At 40.3% G+C, this 20057-nt stretch overlaps 1 protein-coding gene and 1 long non-coding RNA gene across 11 annotated transcripts in view; one reads left to right on the forward strand and one right to left on the reverse strand.

The window, feature by feature from the left end:
• The window catches only part of GALNT13 (polypeptide N-acetylgalactosaminyltransferase 13), a 952843-nt gene that overhangs the window by 696460 nt on the left and 236326 nt on the right, over positions 1-20057 (reverse strand). For all 8 annotated transcript variants that reach the window (XM_055572535.1, XM_055572540.1, XM_055572532.1 and 5 more), the window contains one exon: positions 18896-18961. The gene's annotated coding sequence lies outside the window, so the exon portion shown is untranslated. The remainder of the gene's footprint in view (positions 1-18895; positions 18962-20057) is intronic.
• Positions 7840-20057, forward strand: part of LOC129646419 (uncharacterized) — a 56304-nt gene continuing 44086 nt past the window's right edge. For 2 of the 3 annotated variants that reach the window (XR_008711910.1, XR_008711912.1), the window contains exon 1: positions 13416-13765. This is a non-coding gene — a long non-coding RNA (uncharacterized LOC129646419). Of the gene's footprint in view, positions 7931-13415; positions 13766-20057 lie in introns of those variants that run through there. The other variant, XR_008711911.1, reaches the window with a different exon arrangement.

Genomic DNA, 20057 nt, shown 5'->3' on the forward strand with positions numbered 1-20057 from the left:
CTTCTCCAGAATAAGCCCTCTTGGAGGAGATTGCCATTATCCCCACCATAGAGCTGCCGGAACTTACACAGGACTGGGGAAACAGACTCTTGGAGAGCACACACAAAAAAACTTGTGTGCACCAGGACCCAGGAGAAAGGAGCAGTGACCCCACAAGAGACTGACCCAGACTTGCCCAAGTGTCCAGGGGTCTCTGGTGGAGGTGTGGGTCAGCGGTAGCCTGCTACAGGGTCGGGGGAACTGAGTGCAGCAGTGCATGCATGGGACCTTTTGAAGGAGGTTGCCATTATCTTCATTACCTCCAAACATAGTTTGGCCTCAGGTCAAACAACAGAGAGGGAACACAGCCTTGCCCACCAACAGATAATTGGATTAAAGATTTACTGAGCATGGCCCCACACATCAGAACAAGACTCAGTTTCCCCCTCAGTCAGTCTCTCCCATCAGGAAGCTTCCACAAGCCTCTTATCCTTATACATCAGAGGATAGACAAAATGAAAAGACCAATCACAGAAAACTAAACAAACTGATCATATGGACCACAGTCTTGTCTAACTCAATGAAACTATGAGTCATGCTATGTTGGGCCACCCAAGATGGACGAGTCATGGCGGAGAGTTTTGACAAAATGTGGTCCACTGGAGAAGGGAATGGCAAAACGCTTCAGTATTCCTGCCTTGAGAACCCCATGAACCGTATGAAAAGGCAAAAAGATAAGACACTGAAAGATGAACTCCCCAGGTTGGTGGGTGGCCAATATGCTTCTGGAGATCAGTGGAGAAATAACTCCAGAAACAATGAAGAGATAGAGCCAAAGTAAAAACAACATCCAATTGTAGATGTTACTGGTGATGCAAGTAAAGTCTGATGCTATAAAGAGCAATATTGCATAGGAACCTGGAATGTTAGGTCCATGAATCAAGGCAACTTGGAAGTGGTCAAACAGGAGATGGCAAGAGTGAACATTGACATTTTAGGAATTAGTGAACTAAAATGGACTGGAATGGGTGAATTTAACTCAGATGACTGTTATATCTACTACTGTGGGAAAGAATCCCTTAGAAGAAATGGAGTAGCCATCATAGTCAATAAAAGAGTCAGAAATTCAGTACTTGGATGCAATCTCAAAAATAATAGAATAATCTCTGTTCGTTTCCAAGGCAAACCATTCAATATCACAGTAATCCAAGTCTATGCCCTGACTAGTAATGCTGAAGAAGCTGAAGTTGAATGGTTCTATGAAGACCTACAATACCTTCTAGAACTAACACCCCCCAATAGATGTCCTTTTCATTTTAGGGGACTGGAACACAAAAATAGGAAGTCAAGAGTAACCTGGAGTAACAGGCAAATTTGGCCTTGGAATATAAAATGAAGCAGGTCAAATGCTAAGAGGGTTTGCTAAGAGAAGACACTGGTCATAGCAAACACCCTCTTCCAACAATACAAGAGAAGACTCTACACATTGACATCACCAGATGATCAATATCGAAATCAGATTGATTATATTCTTTGCAGTCAAAGATGGAGAAGCTCTATACAGTCAGCACAAACAAGACTGGGAGCTAACTGTGGCTCATATCATGAACTCCTTATTACCAAATTCAGACTTAAATTGAAGAAATTAAGGAAAAACACTACACCATTCAGGTATGACCTAAATCAAATCCCTTATACAGTGGAAGTGACAAATAGATTCAAGCGATTAGATCTGATAGACAGAGTGCCTGAAGAACTCCGGATGGAGGTTGTGATCAAGACCATCCCCAAGAAAAAGAAATGCAAAAATGCAAAATGGTTGTCTGAGGAGGCTTTACAAATAGCTGAGAAAAGGAGAGAAACTAACGGCAAAGGAGAAAAGGAAAGATATTGTAGGGTACAGAGTTAGAGAAGGCGAGGTTCAGAATAAGAACGAGACCAGCACTTTACAGGAACAGATCACCTTTAATGAGGTGAGAAGGGGCAGTAGTCAGATGAGTGAGCTGCTGCCCTTACCCAAGAAAAGAGTTAGTATATATAGGTATGTATGTGGAAAGCTACTGTCTTAAGGGGGCCTGTTCTTCTTCGAGGTTGTCTTGTTCAGTTCAGCTCAGTTCAGTTGCTCAGTCGTGTCCAACTCTTTGTAACCCCATGAATCGCAGCACCCCAGGCCTCCCTGTCCATCACCAACTCCCGGAGTTCACTCAAACTCACTTCCATCGAGTCAGTGATGCCATCCAGCCATCTCATCCTCTGTCGTCCCCTTCTCCTCCTGCTCCCAATCCCTCCCAGCATCAGAGTCTTTTCCAATGAGTCAACTCTTCACATGAGGTGGCCAAAAACTGGAGTTTTAGCTTTAGCATCAGTCCTTCCAAAGAACACCCAGGACTGATATCCTTTAGAATGGACTGGTTGGATCTCTTGCAGTCCAAGGGACTCTCAAGAGTCTTCTCCAACACCACAGTTCAAAAGCATCAATTCTTCGGCACTCAGCTTTCTTCACAGTCCAACTCTCACAGCCATACATGACTATTGGAAAAATCATAGTCGGACTAGATGGACCTTTGTTGGCAAAGTAATGTCTCTGCTTTTCAATATGCTATCTAGGTTGGTCATCACTTTCCTTCCAAGGAGTAAGTGTCTTTTAATTTCATGGCTGCAATCACCATCTGCAATGATTTTGGAGCCCCAAAAAATAAAGTCTGACACTGTTTCCACTGTTTCCCCATCTATTTCCCATGAAGTGATGGGACCAGATGCCATGATCTTCGTTTTCTGAATGTTGAGCTTTAAGCCCACTTTTTCACTCTCCCCTTTCACTTTCATCAAGAGGCTTTTTAGTTCCTCTTTACTTTCTGCCATAAGGGTGGTGTCATCTGCATATCTGAGGTTATTGATATTTCTCCTGGCAACCTGGATTCCAGCTTGTGCTTCTTCCAGCCCAGCGTTTCTCATGATGTACTCTGCATAGAAGTTCAATAAGCAGGGTGACAATATACAGCCAAGGTTGTTAGGAGTAGTTATCTCTTAGATGGCTGGGGCAAGGAATTTTGGAGATCCGCTAGAGGCTGGACCAGCTGTGAGCTCTCAACCTAATGTCCATTTTTTAATTTTTTTCTTCTTCGGGTGAGAGAGTTCTTTGTTTTGCATAGAATGGTGGAGAGGACCTGGAGGGGCATTTTAACTCCAGGATATTTTGAGCCCTGTAACTTTCCTTCAGATATACCCATTCTTATCTTAGATAGTGAAATCGCTCAGTCATGTCCTACTCTTTGAGACCCCATGGATAGTAGCCAGCAAATCTCCTCTGTCCATGGGATTTTCCAGGCAAGAATACTGGAGTGGGTTGACATTTCCTTCTCCAGGGGATCTTCCCCACCCAGGGATTGAATCCGGGTCTCCCACATTGTAGGCAGACGCTTTACCGTCTGAGTCACCAGGGAAGGCCTTATCTTAGTACATCAATAAATTCTTCTTATGTTATCTCACCTTCATTGCATTCAGATTTTGAAGCCATAGCTAAAACTGCATGTTTTCTCCAGATATTTTTTGATAATTTTCCAACTGGAAGTGAAAGTCTAAAATTAAAGTCTTTAAGATTATGTTATCTTAAACAAGGACTGGTATAAAAGATCAATCTATATTGCTTTATTCTGGTTCCCACATTAAAGCAAATTCAATGCTCTTGCTAAATTCACTATTCCAAAAAGTGGCATGACTAAAATAGATTGAAGGTAGACTAATCCCATATTCAACCTTAGAGTAGCCAAATTGCCTCAAGTCATTGGGGCTTCCCTTGTAGCTCAGTCATTAAAGAATCTGCCTGCAGTGTAGGAGACCAGGGTTTGAACCCTGGGCTGGGAAGGTCCCTTGGAGAAGGAAATGGCAACCCACTCCTGTATCCTTGCCTGGAAAATCTCATGGACAGTGGAGCCTGGTGGGCTGCAGTCCATGGGGTCGCAAAGAGTTGGGTACAACTGAGCAACTAATATTTAATACTATAGTTAATGTGGAACAAGTAGCCTCATTACCCACCAAAATCTGATTTAATCTGTTAGTTTTGAAACTGAGAAGGACCTTGTGGTATTCCTGGGCAGGGGAGTCTGGAAGTGTTCTCTACTTTCTTTAAAAAATATACATATTTTTTAAATTGTTGGATAATTGCTTTACAATATTGTGTTGGTTCTTCCCTGTGTCCCATGTTTCTTGTAGGGAGTAGTCTCCAGTTCCCACCAGGGACAACTTCCTTGAGTTCCAAAGGGCAGATTCAAACAGTTGCTAATCAGGAAAGGGAGGGAATACAGAGACAAGGGAGGAGCAGCCAGAAACAATAGGGCAATCTTGGGCAGGGTCCTGGTTCCATTTCAAGGAATACATAAAACAATGGATTGTAGCCCTCCAGGCTCCTCAGTGCATGGGCTTCTCCAGGCAAGAATACTGGAGTGGGTTGCCATTTCCTTCTCCAGGGGATCTTTCTGATCCAGAAATGGAACCCAGGTCTCCCACATTGCAGGCAGATTTTTTACCATCTGAGCCACCAGGGAAGCCTTTTTATAGAACAACCTGCCCCCACCACATCCACCCCATGAAAGATGTAACATTCTTCACTCCAGAGAAGACCAATTGAAGCCAGATTAAAGGGACCAGAGAAGCTCATCAAAAGATCACCTGAGGCCAGATTAAAGGGTGCAAACCCTGGGCACACCCTAATCTCATTAGCAGGACTGCCCTTGAACTACAGCTATACAACTCCTTACCAAGTCCTCCTAGGTGGGGACACACAGTTTTCAAGGGCAAAAGTTCACTTGGTCCCCCTTTTTCTGGCAAAACAACAAAGTTATTTTTTTCTACTTCATCAAACATTCTGTAACTTAGATTCGGTTTGGCACCAGTGCACAGCGGCTGAGTTTTTGGCACTAACGTCCATAAATTTAAAATCTGTTCTTGAAATGTATATTTAATATATTTTAATATGACATGAAATAATAGTGCTAAAATAATGATATAAATATATGTGATTGCTGAATATTCTCTTTTCTATCATAAAGTATAGACTTATTGGATAATAAAGAATTTATATTCTTTGAAATCAAGATTCAAATTAATGAATTTCAATTTAAAGTAAATATAATCTCTTTAAAATGAAAAAAAAATTGAAGATTTCAGTTTGCCAGAAATTATGATATTTAAAATATATTCTTTAAGTGGGTAACCAAAATCTCTTTCATTATTTTTTTTCCCAGAACTTGTTTCTTTCTATGGATTATTTTCTAATTATTAAAAGTTTCACTTGCACCAAAGATTGCATCAGAGTCTGAATGACAGGTAATGACATTAATAATCTTAAATGATTATACAGTGTAAGTTTCATATTTCTGATAGAGTGCCTGAAGAACTATGGACAGAAGTTCATAACATTGTACAGGAGGCAGTGATCAAAAACATCCACAAGAAAAAGAAATGGAAAAGGCAAAATGGTGGTCTGAGGAGGCCTTAAAAATAGCTGAGAAAAGAAGAGAAGCAAAAGGCAAAGGAGAAAAGGAAAGATATGCCCATTTGAATGTAGTGTTCCAAAGAATAGCAAGGAGAGATAAGAAAGCCTTCCTCACTGATCAATGCAAAGAAATAGAGGAAAACAATAGAATGGAAAAGACTAGAGATTGCTTCAAGAAAATCAGAGATACCAAGGGAACATTTCATGCAAAGATGGGCACAATAAAGGAAAGAAACAGTATGGACCTAAAGAAGCATAAGATATTAAAAAGAGGTGGCAAGAATACACAGAAGGACTATACAAAAATATCTTCATGACCCAGGTAACCACAGTGGTGTGATCACTCACCTAGAGCCAGACATCCTGGAATGAGAAGTCAAGTGGGCCTTAGGAAGCATCACCACGAACAAAACTAGTGGAGGTGATGGAATTCCAGCTGAGTTATTTCGAATCCTAAAAGATGATACTGTGAAAGTGCTGGACTCAAGATCCCAGAAAATTCAGAAAAGTCAGCAGTAGCCACAGAACTGGAAAAGATCAGTTTTAATTCCCATCTCAAAGAAGGGCAATGCCAAAGAATGTTCAAACTACTGCACAATTGCACTCATCTCACATGCTAGCAAAGTAATGCTTACAATTCTCCAAGCCAGGCTTCAAAAGTACGTGAACCATGAACTTCCAGATGTTCAAGTTGGATTTAGAAAAGGCAGAGGAACCAGAGATCGAATTGCCAACATCTGTTGGATCACAGAAAAAGCAAGATCATTCCAGAAAAACATCTACTTCTGTTTTATTGACTACGTCAAAGCCTTTGTATAGATCACAACAAATTGGAAAATTCTTAAAGAGATGGGAATAACAGATTACCTTACCTGCCTCCTGAGAAATCTGTATTCAGGTCAAGAAATAAGAGTTAGAATTGGACATGGAGCAACTGACTGGTTCCAAATTGGGAAAGGAGTACATCAAGGATGTATAATGTCACCCTGCTTATTTAACTAATATTGAAGGAGGAAACAGACAGAGCTGGACTCCATCTTAGGCCAGGCTGCGAACATTAGGCTACATGCATGGTCACCCTCCCAATGGACTCTGAACTTCGTGCCTGGTGTCTATAGAAGCAGCATACCAATGGGAAACCAGACTCCCTGGATAAAAGAGCCTCAGGACTTGTACTTGGACTCTCTGTTACCTAAAAAAAATGTTAATTATCTTTGTAACAGAACAAAGTTGTAAATCCCATTATGTTTATCAGGATATGACCACAGTCCTATTGATAAATGTCCACTGTTTATCTAGTCTTGTGACACATGTATCATCGATTAACTTTGATCATATCTCTCTTTCACCTTGTCCAGACTAGTTTCAAGGAATTTGGGGAGGTGGGTTTGAGCAAATACACTTAGGATATATAAGGTTTTCACAAAAACTGGTCGAGGTCCTTGGCTAAGAGGAGACTCTGCCTTGGGCCTGCCGGTGTAATAAACTGCACTTCACTATCTGCATTGTCCTTCTGAGTGAGTTTGTTTCCCAGAACATGTGGCTACAACAATATGCAGAGTACATTATGTGAAATGCTGGGCTGGATGTAGCACAAGCTGGAATCAAGATTGCTGGGAGAAATATCAATAACCTCAGATAAGCAGATGACACCACCCTTATGGCAGAAAGTGAAGAGGAACTAAAGACCATCTTGATGAAAGTGAAAGAGGAGAGTGAAAAGCTGGCTTAAAACTCAACATTCAAAAAACTAAGATCATGGCATCCAGTCCCATCATTCCATGGCAAATAAATGGGGAAACAATGGAAACAGTGACACACTTTATTTTCTTGGGCTTTATAATCATTGCAGATGGTAACTGCAGCCATGAAATTAAAAGACACTTGCTCCTTGGAAGAAAAGCTGTGACCAACCTAGACCACATATTAAAAAGCAGAGACATTACTTTGCCAACAAAGGTCTGTCTAGTCAAAGCTATGGTTTTCCAGTAGTCATGTATGGATGTGAGAGTTGGACTATAAAAAAAGCTGAGTGCTGAAGAATTGATGCTTTTAAACTGTGGGTTTGGAGAATACTCTTGAGAGTCCCTTGGACTGCAAAGAGATCAATCCAATCAATCTTAAATGAAATCAGTCCTGAATATTCATTGGAAGGACTCATGCTGAAGCTGAAACTCCAGTACTTTGGCTACCTGATGCGAAGAACTGACTCACTGGAAACGACCCTGAGGCTGGGAAAGATAAAAGGCGGGAGGAGAAGGGGACAAAGGAGGATGAGATGATTGGATGGCATCACAATCTCAATGGACATGAGTTTGAGCAAGCACTGGGAGTTGGTAATGGACAAGGAAGCCTGGCATGTTGCAGTCCATGGGGTCACAAAGAGCTGGACATGACTTAGTGACCTGAACTAAAGTGAATCTTAAATGAACTGACAGCAGTGTACATCATTGGATGGTAAGCAATTCTTATGTTTAGGAGTTACATATACATTATATTTTGCCTATCTACTGTCTTTGGATCCTATGGATATTAACCACCATGATCCTATATTCATGGATTTTACAGCAACTAGAGATACTCAATGGAGAAGGCAATGGCAACCCACTCCAGTACTCTTGCCTAGAAAACGGACAGAGGAAATGAAAATGCTCCTCCTGCCATGGACGGAGGTCCATGGGGTCGCTAAGAGTCAAACACGACTGAGCAACTTCACTTTCACTTTTCACTTTCATGCATTGAACAAGCAAATGGCAACCCACTCCAGTGTTCTTGCCTGGAGAATCCCAGGGACGGTGGGGCCTGGTGGGCTGCCATCTATGGGGTCGCACAGAGTTGGACACGACTGAAGCGACTTAGCAGCAGCAGCAGCAGAGATACTCAATAATGTTATATGCTTGGTTAAGATTGTTTAAGTTACAAAGAAATCAACTGAATTTAGCCCACGGTAAGAAGACTTTATGTAAACTTACCTATGGTAAAGGTCCAGAACTAGAATGAAAAAGCATCACGAAAAGAAGTAACTCCAGTGACTCGACTCTCTTTTTCTCTCATACAGCAAATGATCTCCTTTTGAGTTTCTATTTTTCTTTGCATTTCTTCTCTGATCTTCTCTCAGTTGACTTACTGCCAATTGACTTACTCTGCTTACTCATACTTTATGGTAGCTCAAATATTTAACTTGAAGATTTGTTTATTCAATGTATTCAATTTGAAAAGCAAATATTTACTAGGCACTGCCTGTATTCTAGGTACAGATGATTTCATTTTGCTCTGGCCTCAACTCTGTCTTATTTTCTGTCAGTTTCTTTCTTCATATTATGAGTCTTATAGAAGCCTATTATCTCTCTTTATGTTTGCAAATTTAAATTCTCCAAAAAGAAAATTACTCTTTGCTATAGAAGTTGTAAATTATAACTCGAGGTTTATTTTAAACCATCTTGATCTGTTTTGTTTTAAACTCAAATATTGTTGACCCCATCAAAGGGTTTAAAACAGTTGAATTAAATCCCAACATGTAGAAATTGAAAACTTCTATCAATAATCATAATAATTTCTACTATCCTTTGGGTGGGTGGGGTTGAAGGGGAAGACATTCCAGCAACACTAGACATTTTTTTTTTTTTTTCACTGTAAGAATGACTTGGGGCTGATTAGCTATAGCACCCTAGATAGAGGTTCCCAGCTCTCCCAGTTGTGACCCATGCTAAGCTGAAATTCTTTTGTCCTTTACCTTTGCCTTTACTCGCTGACCTGTTTTAGAGGAGAGCTTCTAAGCAGCAGGAAGTGAACTGCTGATTACCCTGGCTTCCTTCAGTCTTTTACATTATCTGCCTGGCCTCTGGGAGCTTTCCAGTTTGCATCTCCTGGTTTATCTCATCTTGGCACACAAGGTACATCACAACACAGCAACCATTCTGTGACTGAGCTTCTGTAAAATAAACCATACTCTCCTGATCCTGAAAGTGAGGGTAACTTTAGAACAGGTAATATATCTACCTTATTAACAGAAGGCTGGCTCAGATGGTAAAGAATTTGACTGCAATGCAGGAGACCTGGGTTCAATCCTTGGGTCAGGAAGATCCCCTAGAGAAGGGCACAGCAACACACTCCATTATTCTTGCCTGGAGAATTCCATAAACAGAGGAGCCTGGTGGGCTACAGACTGTGGGATCATAAAGAGTTGAACACAACTAAGTGACTAACACACACACAGGCACAGATGATAGAATTTCCCTTGCAAGAGGGTAAGGATAGGCAGATCAGTATATTAACATCATAATGAAAACAAATTTGATCACATTCAACTTTGACAGTGTGGATCACAATAAACTGTGGAAAATTCTGAAAGAGATGGGAATACCAGACCACCTGACCTGCCTCTTGAGAAACCTATATGCAGGTCAGGAGGCAACAATTAGAACTGGACATGGAACAACAGACTGGTTCCAAATAGGGAAAGGAGTACGTCAAGGCATATATTGTCACCTTGCTTATTGAACTTATATGCAGAGTACATCACGAGAAATGTTGCGCTGGAAGAAGCACAAGCTGGAATCAAGATTGCCAGGAGAAATATCAATAACCTCAGATATGCAGATGACACCACCCTTATGGCAGAAAGTGAAGAGGAACTCAAAAGCCTCTTGATTAAAGTGAAAGAGGAGAGTGAAAAGTGGGCTTAAAGCTCAACATTCAGAAAACGAAGATCATGGCATCTGGTCCCATCACTTCATGGGAAATAGATGGAGAAACAGTGGAAACAGTGTCAGACTTATTTTTTTGGGCTCCAAAATCACTGCAGATGGTGACTGCAGCCATGAAATTAAAAGACGCTTACTCCTTGGAAGGAAAGTTATGACCAACCTAGACGGCATATTCAAAAGCAGAGACATTATTTTGCCAACAAAGGTCCGTCTAGTCAAGGCTATGGTTTTTCCTGTGGTCATGTATGGATGTGAGAGTTGGACTGTGAAGAAGGCTGAGCACTGAAGAATTGATGCTTTTGAAGTGTGGTGTTGGAGAAGACTCTTGAGAGTCCCTTGGACTGCAAGGAGATCCAACCAGTCCATCCTAAAGGATATCAGTCCTGGGTGTTCTTTAGAAGGAATGATGCTGAAGCTGAACTCCAGTACTTTGGCCACCTCATGTGAAGAGTTGACTCATTGGAAAAGACTCTGATGATGGGAGGGATTGGGGGCAAGAGGAGAAGGGGACGACAGAGGATGAGATGGCTGGATGGCATCACCGACTCGATGGACATGAGTTTGAGTGAACTCCAGGAGTTGGTGATGGACAGGGAGGCCTGGCGTGCTGCGGTTCATGGGGTCGCAAAGAGTCGGACACGACTGAGCAACTGAACTGAACTGAGGACTTCCCAGGTGGCACTAGTTTTAATGAACCCGCCTACCAATGGAGGAAATATAAGAACATAGGTTGAGTCCCTAGGTCAGGAAGATCCCTTGGAGGAGGAAATGCCAACCCACCCCCATATTCTTACCTGGAGAGTCCCATGGACAGAGGAGCCTAGTGGGCTACAGTCTATAGAGTCACAAAGAGTTGGACATGACTGAAGCGGCTTAGAACACCTGCATGCACATGTTTATATAACAAAAGAAAAATTCTGTTGGAGGAAGATTCAACAACATTTCTCAGTAACATGACTTAGAAATCATACAACCTTTTACAGGCCAGTATGTCAGAAGACTGTAGGGTGCAGCTACCTAGTAGAAGCCTTGAAAGGGGATCACATGGACTAGAAAACTTGGTGGTACAAAGCTCTGAACTCTCACCATATTTTAATAGAGAAAACCTCAAACATTTCTCCCTGGCAAGTCAATTGTACATTCTCTGCTTTTAATCTTCTAAAGCTAGGATTGGCCCATTACAGCCCAGGGCCCAAGTCTGGCCTGTTTTTGTAAACAAAGTTTTGTTGGAACACAGCATTGTCTATTTGTTTATTATTGTCTGTGGCTGCTTTAACACATCAGAGTGGAGTAACTGTGACAAAGACTAGTCCCCAGAGCCTAAAATGTTTACTTCAGACACTTCCACAGAGAAAGCTTGTCTATCCCAATTCTAATGAAAGACATACTAAATAAATGCATTACAAATATTAATATGTTATATAAATATATCACAAAATGGCCATTCTAATTCAAGTTCTCTTCTCTCATCTAAATTCTGGCTCAGTTTAATCCCCTCATTTGCACTTTGGTTGAAATGAAGAACAACACTATCACCAATGTAATTTATTCACATTGAAATCTGTTAGCAAACAACCAACTCTGCCATTCTGTAACTAAGACCCCCAAATTTTATATTATGTTAATCACACTCATCTGGATAAGCATTTGGGTCAAAATAAAGATCTTTCACATCTCTATACATAATTCTCTGAACAACTTAACATCCCATAATAACGCCATTTATTTTTAAACTTGTTTTGATCACAGCAAAATTGACCAATCAAGAATCTCATACTGAAAAAGTGAAATTTTATTTTATGCCTTCACAGATCACATCCATCTACAATAAGATTTGTATCTACCTATAAATAGAATTTCTTTTGGAAACAATTGCCAGTTTTAGCAATGCCTCCTATGACTCCTATCTTTCCTGTAGTCTCCACTATGCCTTCCCCATTGTTTGCTGGTGGATATGTATTAGGATATAGACCTTCACCTAGACAGTCAGGTTGCTCAAGGGTTGGCAAAAGTTTCAATTTGAAAAGTTTCAACTTGAAAGTCTCAATTTCAAATGAAAGTTTCAGATAGTTTCAATTTATGCTTGCATAAGCTTTTAATATGTACTGTTAGAAACATAATTATCCTTTCAATATATACTTCTTTTCTTTCTTTAACTTCAGAAGAAGAAAACACTTAATATGAAAATGGAAATAAAATTTTCCTTTATCTCAGCAATAATCAGCTAGAAAGTATATTGAAAAGCTACTCCCTGCACACAAATAACAAGGTATAAAATATCTCACCAACTCGATGGACATGAGTTTGGGTGAACTCTGGGAGTTGGTGATGGACAGGGAGGCCTGGTGTGCTGCAGTTCATGGGGTCACAAAGAGTCAGACATGACTAAGAGACCGAACTGAATTGAAAATATATCATAATTAACTCTGAATGTGTAATATAGAACATATAGATATAACTATGACATTCTGTTGAAAGACTTCAATTCAGCTCAGTTCAGTCACTCAGTCGTGTCCGACTCTTTGTGACCCCATGAATCGCAGCATGCCAGGACTCCCTGTCCATCACCATCTCCTGGAGTTCACTCAAACTAATGTCCATTGAGTCAGTGATGCCATCCAGCCATCTCATCCTCTGTCGTCCCCTTCTCCTCCTGCCCCCAATCCCTCCCAGCATCAGAGTCTTTTCCAATGAGTCAACTCTTCTTAAAAGAAGTCAATAAATGTGGACGTGATGGTTAATTTTATGTATCAACTTCACTAGGCACCATGTTGCCTGGATAGTTGCTGCTGCTGCTGCTGCTAAGTCACTTCAGACGTGTCCAACTCTTTGCGACCCCATAGACGGCAGCCCATCAGGCTCCCCTGTCCCTGGGATTCTCCAGGCAAGAACACTGGAGTGGGTTGCCATTTCCTTCTCCAATGCATGAAAGTGAAAAGTGAAAGTGAAGTCAGTCAGTCATGTCCGACTCTTAGTGACCCCATGAACTGCAGCCTACCAGGCTCCTCCATCCATGGAATTTTCCAGGCAAGAGTAGTGGAGTGGGGTGCCATGGCCTTCTCTGGCCCAGATAGTTGGTCAAACCTTATTCTGGGTGTTTTTGTGAGGGTGGTTTTGCATCAGTGAATGAATGAGTCCTTAGTCACTTCAGCTGTGTCCGACTCTGTGACCTCATGGACTGTAGCCTGTCAGGCTCCGCTTTCCATGGGATTTTCCAGGCAAGAATCCTGGAGTGGGTTGCCATGCCCTCTTCTGGGGATGTTCCTGATCCAGAGATTTAATCTACATCTCTTGCATTGCAGGCAGATTCTTTACCATTGAGCCACTGGGGAAGCCCTTTTGCTTTCGAGTAACAAAGTAAAGCAAATTGACCCTCAGTGTGGGTGTGGCTCCTCTTATCAGTGAAGAGATGAACAGAAAAGTTGACTGACTTGAACTGAACACTGGCTGTTCCTAAGTCTCAAGCTTGCCAGACTGCACACAGGAACTAAACCGGTGTGAGTTTAGCAACTCTTCTAGGTCTTCAGCTTGCTGACTCACCCTGAAGATCTTGGCACTTGCCCATCTCATCACTGTATATAATCATGTAAGTATATATCCTGTTGGTGCTGTTTCTCTAGAAAACCCTGACTAATACAGGGAGAAATACATTTTTCCAGTTATTAAGAGTCCAGTGAGAAAAATAACCCAATTAAAAGAGAAAGGTATAAAGCTCTTAACTAGATGACTTAAGTAAAAAGAGAACTCTGTAACTCACAAAGATAGCAATTTCAAAAGCAGTTACCACTCCTAGGGATGAGGAAACAAAGGGAAAAAGTTGGATTCATTAATACTTTGAAGTGTGTAGAGGTCTCATAGAACTGAAAGAACTTTGAGAAGGGAACACAGGCAATTGGTTCTGGAGTCTCTGAGAGGACATGATTAGGCTGATTGTGTGAAGGCTGGAAAATCTGTAAAATGAATACAGTTGCTTTTATAGGAAGAAATTGCTACTACCAAAGTGGAGAAGTATTCCTAGGGAGATGCTCACAGGAATAGAAATTTACCCGAGTCCACAGGAAGCAGATAAGAAGGAGCTAGTTCCTTGATCTGCTTCTGCCTATAGAGTCCCTCCAGGAACCTGACACAAAGAGGAAGTGTGGCTTGTGGAGCTTGAGCTCCAGCATCACAAGGCAGGGTGTAACACAGCATTGTAAATTCACAACAGATGTCCACTTTCACCAAGTACATTTATAGATAAGTGGCTCAGGTAGCAGAATGACGGTGACTTAAAATATTTTCAAGTTTAATAGAAATTTTTAAAAAACTGGCAAAGATAATCAACAAACATAATAAAAGTGATTTTATATTATGAAAATGAAAATTCATGATAAGCACTAGTCCAAATAACATTCCAAAATATAAATAGTGAAATTAATTAAATAAAATAAACTGTTGAGAAATCGATTATTATTTCTTCAAATTTGTAATGATTAATCAATATATGGCATTAAAAAGAAATCTTAGATATCATTTATGTATCCTACTTGAAACCAAATTTATTTTCAGTTGGATTAAAATTTCAAGTATCAATAGATAAAATGAGGACACTAAAAAAAAGAAAATAATGTTTACTGTTTACTTGTTCAGAGTATGGAAATAAAACACAGGCATACAAAGAAAGGAAAACATCAAAGGAAGAGTTCCACTGACTATATATAATATGTAATTTTTGTAAACAATGTCATTGTATGCAAAAATGAAAGAGTGATGGTACATAGGGACAATTTTGTGAATTTGTAGAAAAAAAGAGATACAGTTCTTATCAAGCAAATTTTTACAAGTAAATGATAGACATAAAAATTTCTCCTTAGGAAAGTGGGCAAACTATCTGAATATGTAATGAGAAAGAAGAAATAAAAATGGCAAAAATATACAAAAAGTTATTACTCTTTAGTAATTCGAGAAATGCAGATAAAATAAAAACTTTATATGTATATATGTACATATGCCGCTGCTACTGCTGCTAAGTTGCTTCAGTCATATCCGACTCTGTGAGACCCCAAATATGGCAGCCCACCAGGCTCCCCCATTCCTGGGATTCTCCAGGCAAGAATACTGGAGTGGGTTGCCATTTCCTTCTCCAATGCATGAAAGTGAAAAGTGAAAGTGAAGTTGCTCAGTCATGTCTGACTCTTTGCGACCCCATGGACTGCAGCCTACCAGGCTCCTCTGTCTATGGGATTTTCCAGGCAAGAGTACTGGAGTGGGGTGCCATTGTATATACACACACAAATATATATTTGATAATATATATATATATATATATATATATATATATATATATATATATATATATATATATCAGATTGGCCAAAGGCAATCCTTAATGCTGGCAAATAATAAGCACAGGTATTAAATTGGCACAGCAGGTATTAAATTGGCACAACCTACTTAGAATACATGATAACAATATATGCCATGCAACCTTAAATAACTCTCATTTCTAGGTATGTAACCAAAGAAAATGATCAGAGCTGTAGTCAAAGGCTTCGTAAGTGTGTACTATATTATAATAACAGAATATTGTAAATAAACTCAATGTCTAACTATAAGCAAATTGTCTTAAAACCATATGATGAAATGAGTTGTAGTGATTGAAAATCATGTTCTAAAAATAAACATTTGATAAACTCAGAAATCTTTCAAGACATGCAAAGTAAAAATTAAAAACAAAATAATGTTTTGGTTATGATATTAATAGATATTGTACAAAAATGAATACTCATTTTTTCATTATGGTAACATGATTTGTGGTCATTTTACTTCTTAAAATATGTTTTAAAAGTTGCCATTTATAAAATCTGACTGCTGAAGTGTAATTGGTTTTTTCATATAACAAGGAAATATTTACTCAGAGCTTGGACATCATTCTCAGAGCCAATAGATTTTCTTATTATCCCCCCAAACTATAACTGGAGTGACTTGAGACTTCTTCTATAATAGTAAAATAAAATAATTCAGACTTCTCTAAATATCAAATTCCAGTTCTTTAAAGTTCAATAATGTACAAGCATTTTTTCTAGCACTTGTCAAATGTTAATCATAAAATTCTACTTTTCTCTGTTATATAACAGGAGAAATGCCATTCATATATTTATTACTTCCAACTTAATTTTCTGAATTCTCAGACCTCCAGATTTACACATTTAACTGTTACCTAACACCTAACCTTAGAAGTCAGAGTTCACCAAATGACTATATGCAAAGAAATAAATTTTTATTCCCTCTGCCCTGTTCTATATCCTCAGCACCCCTGTATCAGCAGCTTTCTTTTCCACATGTTCTCAAGGACACATCTAATTATTCAGGCCAAATTTTCACATTTTTCTCTATCTGCAGTTCTATTGTTAATATACCCAGTTGTAATCCAAACCTATGCTCCTATCTGTTCAAGCCCTCAGCATTTCTCAATACTGCTCGCCCTCTCAACTACACATTTGTTATAAAACAGCTACAGGAGCTATTTAAAAATATCAATTAGATGATGTCATTCTCTGACTTAAACATCTCCTAAAGTTTCTGTTTTAATTTAGGTTTCCCCAGAATCACACCATGGTGTGGATTGAGGTATAAAGAGTTTATTTGACAGCTGATCCCAAGGAACATCAGTCAGATGGGACATAACACAGAGAAAGGGAAGAAGTCATAAACAATATGTTATCAAGCAAACTGCCACTATGAGCAAGTGAATCCCATAGGGAATTCTAGAAGTCAGCTTATAGCATGTGCCTCAAAGAATCCCGCTTAGATGAACAAAGAAGTCAGTTCCTCTTAGACATTTGCTGAGGTTGTTCCTACAAGGGATGGCAGGTGGGGACCACAGGCATTAATTCCTCACCATTTCTGGCCTGCTACTCATTCATGTGTAACAGTCTCCAGTGGACCAAGAGGCAGAGACAGTGCACCCAAGCCCAAAGTAAAAGACACTGGAAATTGGAAGGCAGGTCTGAGGGCCTAGGAAAGTTAAGGTCCATCAAGGATAGAACCCTGAGAGCTAAATGACCGTGCACCTTTTGTACCACTCTGACTCATGCACAACTTACTTAATCTCAGGAAAGTGAATTGTTATATTCTTTATGTACATATGGGAGAAGGCAATGGCACCCCACTCCAGTACTCTTGCCTGGCAAATCCCATGGATGGAGGAGCCTGGTAGGCTGCAGTCCATGGGGTCGCGAAGAGTCGGACACGACTGAGCAACTTTACTTTCACTTTTCCTTTCATGCATTGGAGAAGGAAATGGCAACCCACTCCGGTGTTCTTGCCTGGAGAATCCCAGGGATGGGGGAGCCTGGTGGGCTGCCGTCTATGGGGTTGCACAGAGTCGAACACGACTGAAGTGACTTAGCAGTGGCAGTTATATACATATAGAATACAATGGAGTTCCCTGGTGGCTCAGATGGTACAATATAAGTCCATTCCTGAAATTGATCTCAAGGTGGAGATAAATATTTATCATTTTCCTTGGGGACACAGTTTTGAGAGCATTAGCCCACGGTGGCCCCCTTTGCCTGGCAAAGCAATACAGCTATTCTTTTCCTCTTCAACACTCCCCAAATATTTATCATCTATCTCTATCAATATTTCTACATTCCATTTAACTTTGGTCAGTATTTCTGTTGAATTAAGTTAGAGTGCTTCAACCTCAGCACCATTAACATTTTGGGACAAATGATTCTTTGTTATGGGAGATGCCTTGGAGGATGTTAGGTACCATCCCTGACTTCAACTCACAGACACCAGTAGTACAGTTCAGTTCAATCGCTCAGTCATGTCCGACTGTTTGTGACCCCATGAACCGCAGCACACCAGGCCTCCCTGTCCATCACCAACTCCCGAAGTCCACACAAATCCATGTCCATTGAGTTGGTGATACCATCCAACCATCTCATCCTCTGTCATCCCCTTCTCCTGCTCTCAATCTTTCTCAGCATCAGGGTCTTTTCAAATGAGTCAGCTCTTCACATGAGGTGGCCAAAGTATTGGAGTTTCAGCTTCAACATCAGTCCTTCCAATGAACACCCAGGACTGATCTCCTTTAGGATGGACTGGTTGGATCTCCTTGCAGTCCAAGGGACTCTCAAGAGTCTTCTCCAATACCACAGTTCAAAAGCATCAATTCTTCTGCACTCAGCTTTCTTTATAGTCCAACTCTCACATCCATACATGACCACTGGAAAAACCATAGCCTTCTTCCCCCAAATTGTGATTATAAACGTCTCTAGATATTGCCGAATGTACCCCGGGGAGGGGAGGGGGGGAATCTACTCCTTCTCCAAGCTGAAAATCACTAGGTGAATAGCCTATTGGATCATCATTACCTTGAACTCTTGGGGTCTGAACATCTCATTAGTATATGCTTGTCAGGCTAAATCTGACAGGCTTAAGCTATTGCTTTTGATTAAGTGCCTAATCATGGCTTTTGATTAATTGCCTACTCATGGCTATTACTGGGGGTGAAAAATACCCAAACCAAGAACAGCCCTGTGGGACTTCCTGAGTTCCAAGCATAATCATGTCTGTCTTCACTCCATAGCATCACTATTTCTTCATGAAAATAAGGCTTATTTCTTCATGTCAGTAAAACAACTTCATTTTTTACCTGTAGTTACTGGTATGAGGATCAATAAATGACCAGGTGGCCATCATAGCCTTAGGTTTAGGGGAACCTTACCTGCATCTCCTGGTGGAAGGCCCCATCACATCATGGCTGGAACCAGGATCTCTAGTCCAAATGAGCCTAAAGTTGTGGAGAGGAAAAGTACAAAGTGACAATGAGATAGTCCACCCTGACTTCCACCTCTCTGTTCCCAGACCTAATTATTCTACCTGGTGGGACATAACATCATATAATAGTTGATAATTCAAAATATATACTTCAGCTTGAAAGAAAATGCTCCAAGTCCATAAGCCTGGCCTTCTAGGTGTACTGTTCAGAGGCCACCTGTATTAGTTTTCTATAGCTGAGTAACAAATTACCACAAACTTAGTGAGTGAATACCACTCCCATTTATTAACTCACTTCCTATAGGTCAGAAGTTCAGCACAGCTTGACTAAATTCAGGGTATCACAAGGCTGAAATCAGAGTTGGTTGGGTTAGTTCTCATCTGGAGGCTCAGGGACAAAAAAAAAAAAAAAAAAATCTACTCCTAAGCTCATTCAGGTTGTTGGCAAAATTCAGTTCCTTGTGGTTTTAGGACTAAAGTCCCCTGTGAAGTCCTTGCTAGATATCATTAGGGTGATCATTCAGCTCATCAAAGGTGATTGAATTCTTTTGCCAAGTGTCCCCTTCCATCTTCAAATCAGCAACAGTACACCACATCATGCCATTGCTTTGAATCTCTTAATTTCCCGTTTTGTCACTAGCCAGAGTAAATTGTCTACGTTTAAGGGCTCATGTGATAGATTGATCCAGATAGTCACCCAATCTTAAGATCACCTGATTTGGAATATTAATTTCATAAGTAAATCCCTCTACTGAAAAACTAGATTAGGGTTTGAATAACTGGGAAAAGATATGTATATACCAGGGGATCAAACTTTTGGGGACAAATCTTAAAATTGTGACTATCAAACAGTTCCAAATTTCTATCAATCTTTAGCTTCACCACGATATGGTGTAAGGCAGAAACAACAGGATCCAAGGTCATATGCCCATCATTACACTTCCTTCAAAAAGAGTGGATTCCTTGGTCCAAAGCTGTGTTACACTGGATCCTATCTGATAAATATTCAGAACCCTTTAATAGTGATGCTAGCTGAGGCATTATTGGCATGAAAGATAAACCCATATTCATAATCTGTATCATCTAAATAATGATGAACTGATGCCCCT

This window comes from Bubalus kerabau, chromosome 3 (genome assembly GCF_029407905.1).
Source record: "Bubalus kerabau isolate K-KA32 ecotype Philippines breed swamp buffalo chromosome 3, PCC_UOA_SB_1v2, whole genome shotgun sequence".
NCBI classification, from domain to species: domain Eukaryota; kingdom Metazoa; phylum Chordata; class Mammalia; order Artiodactyla; family Bovidae; genus Bubalus; species Bubalus kerabau.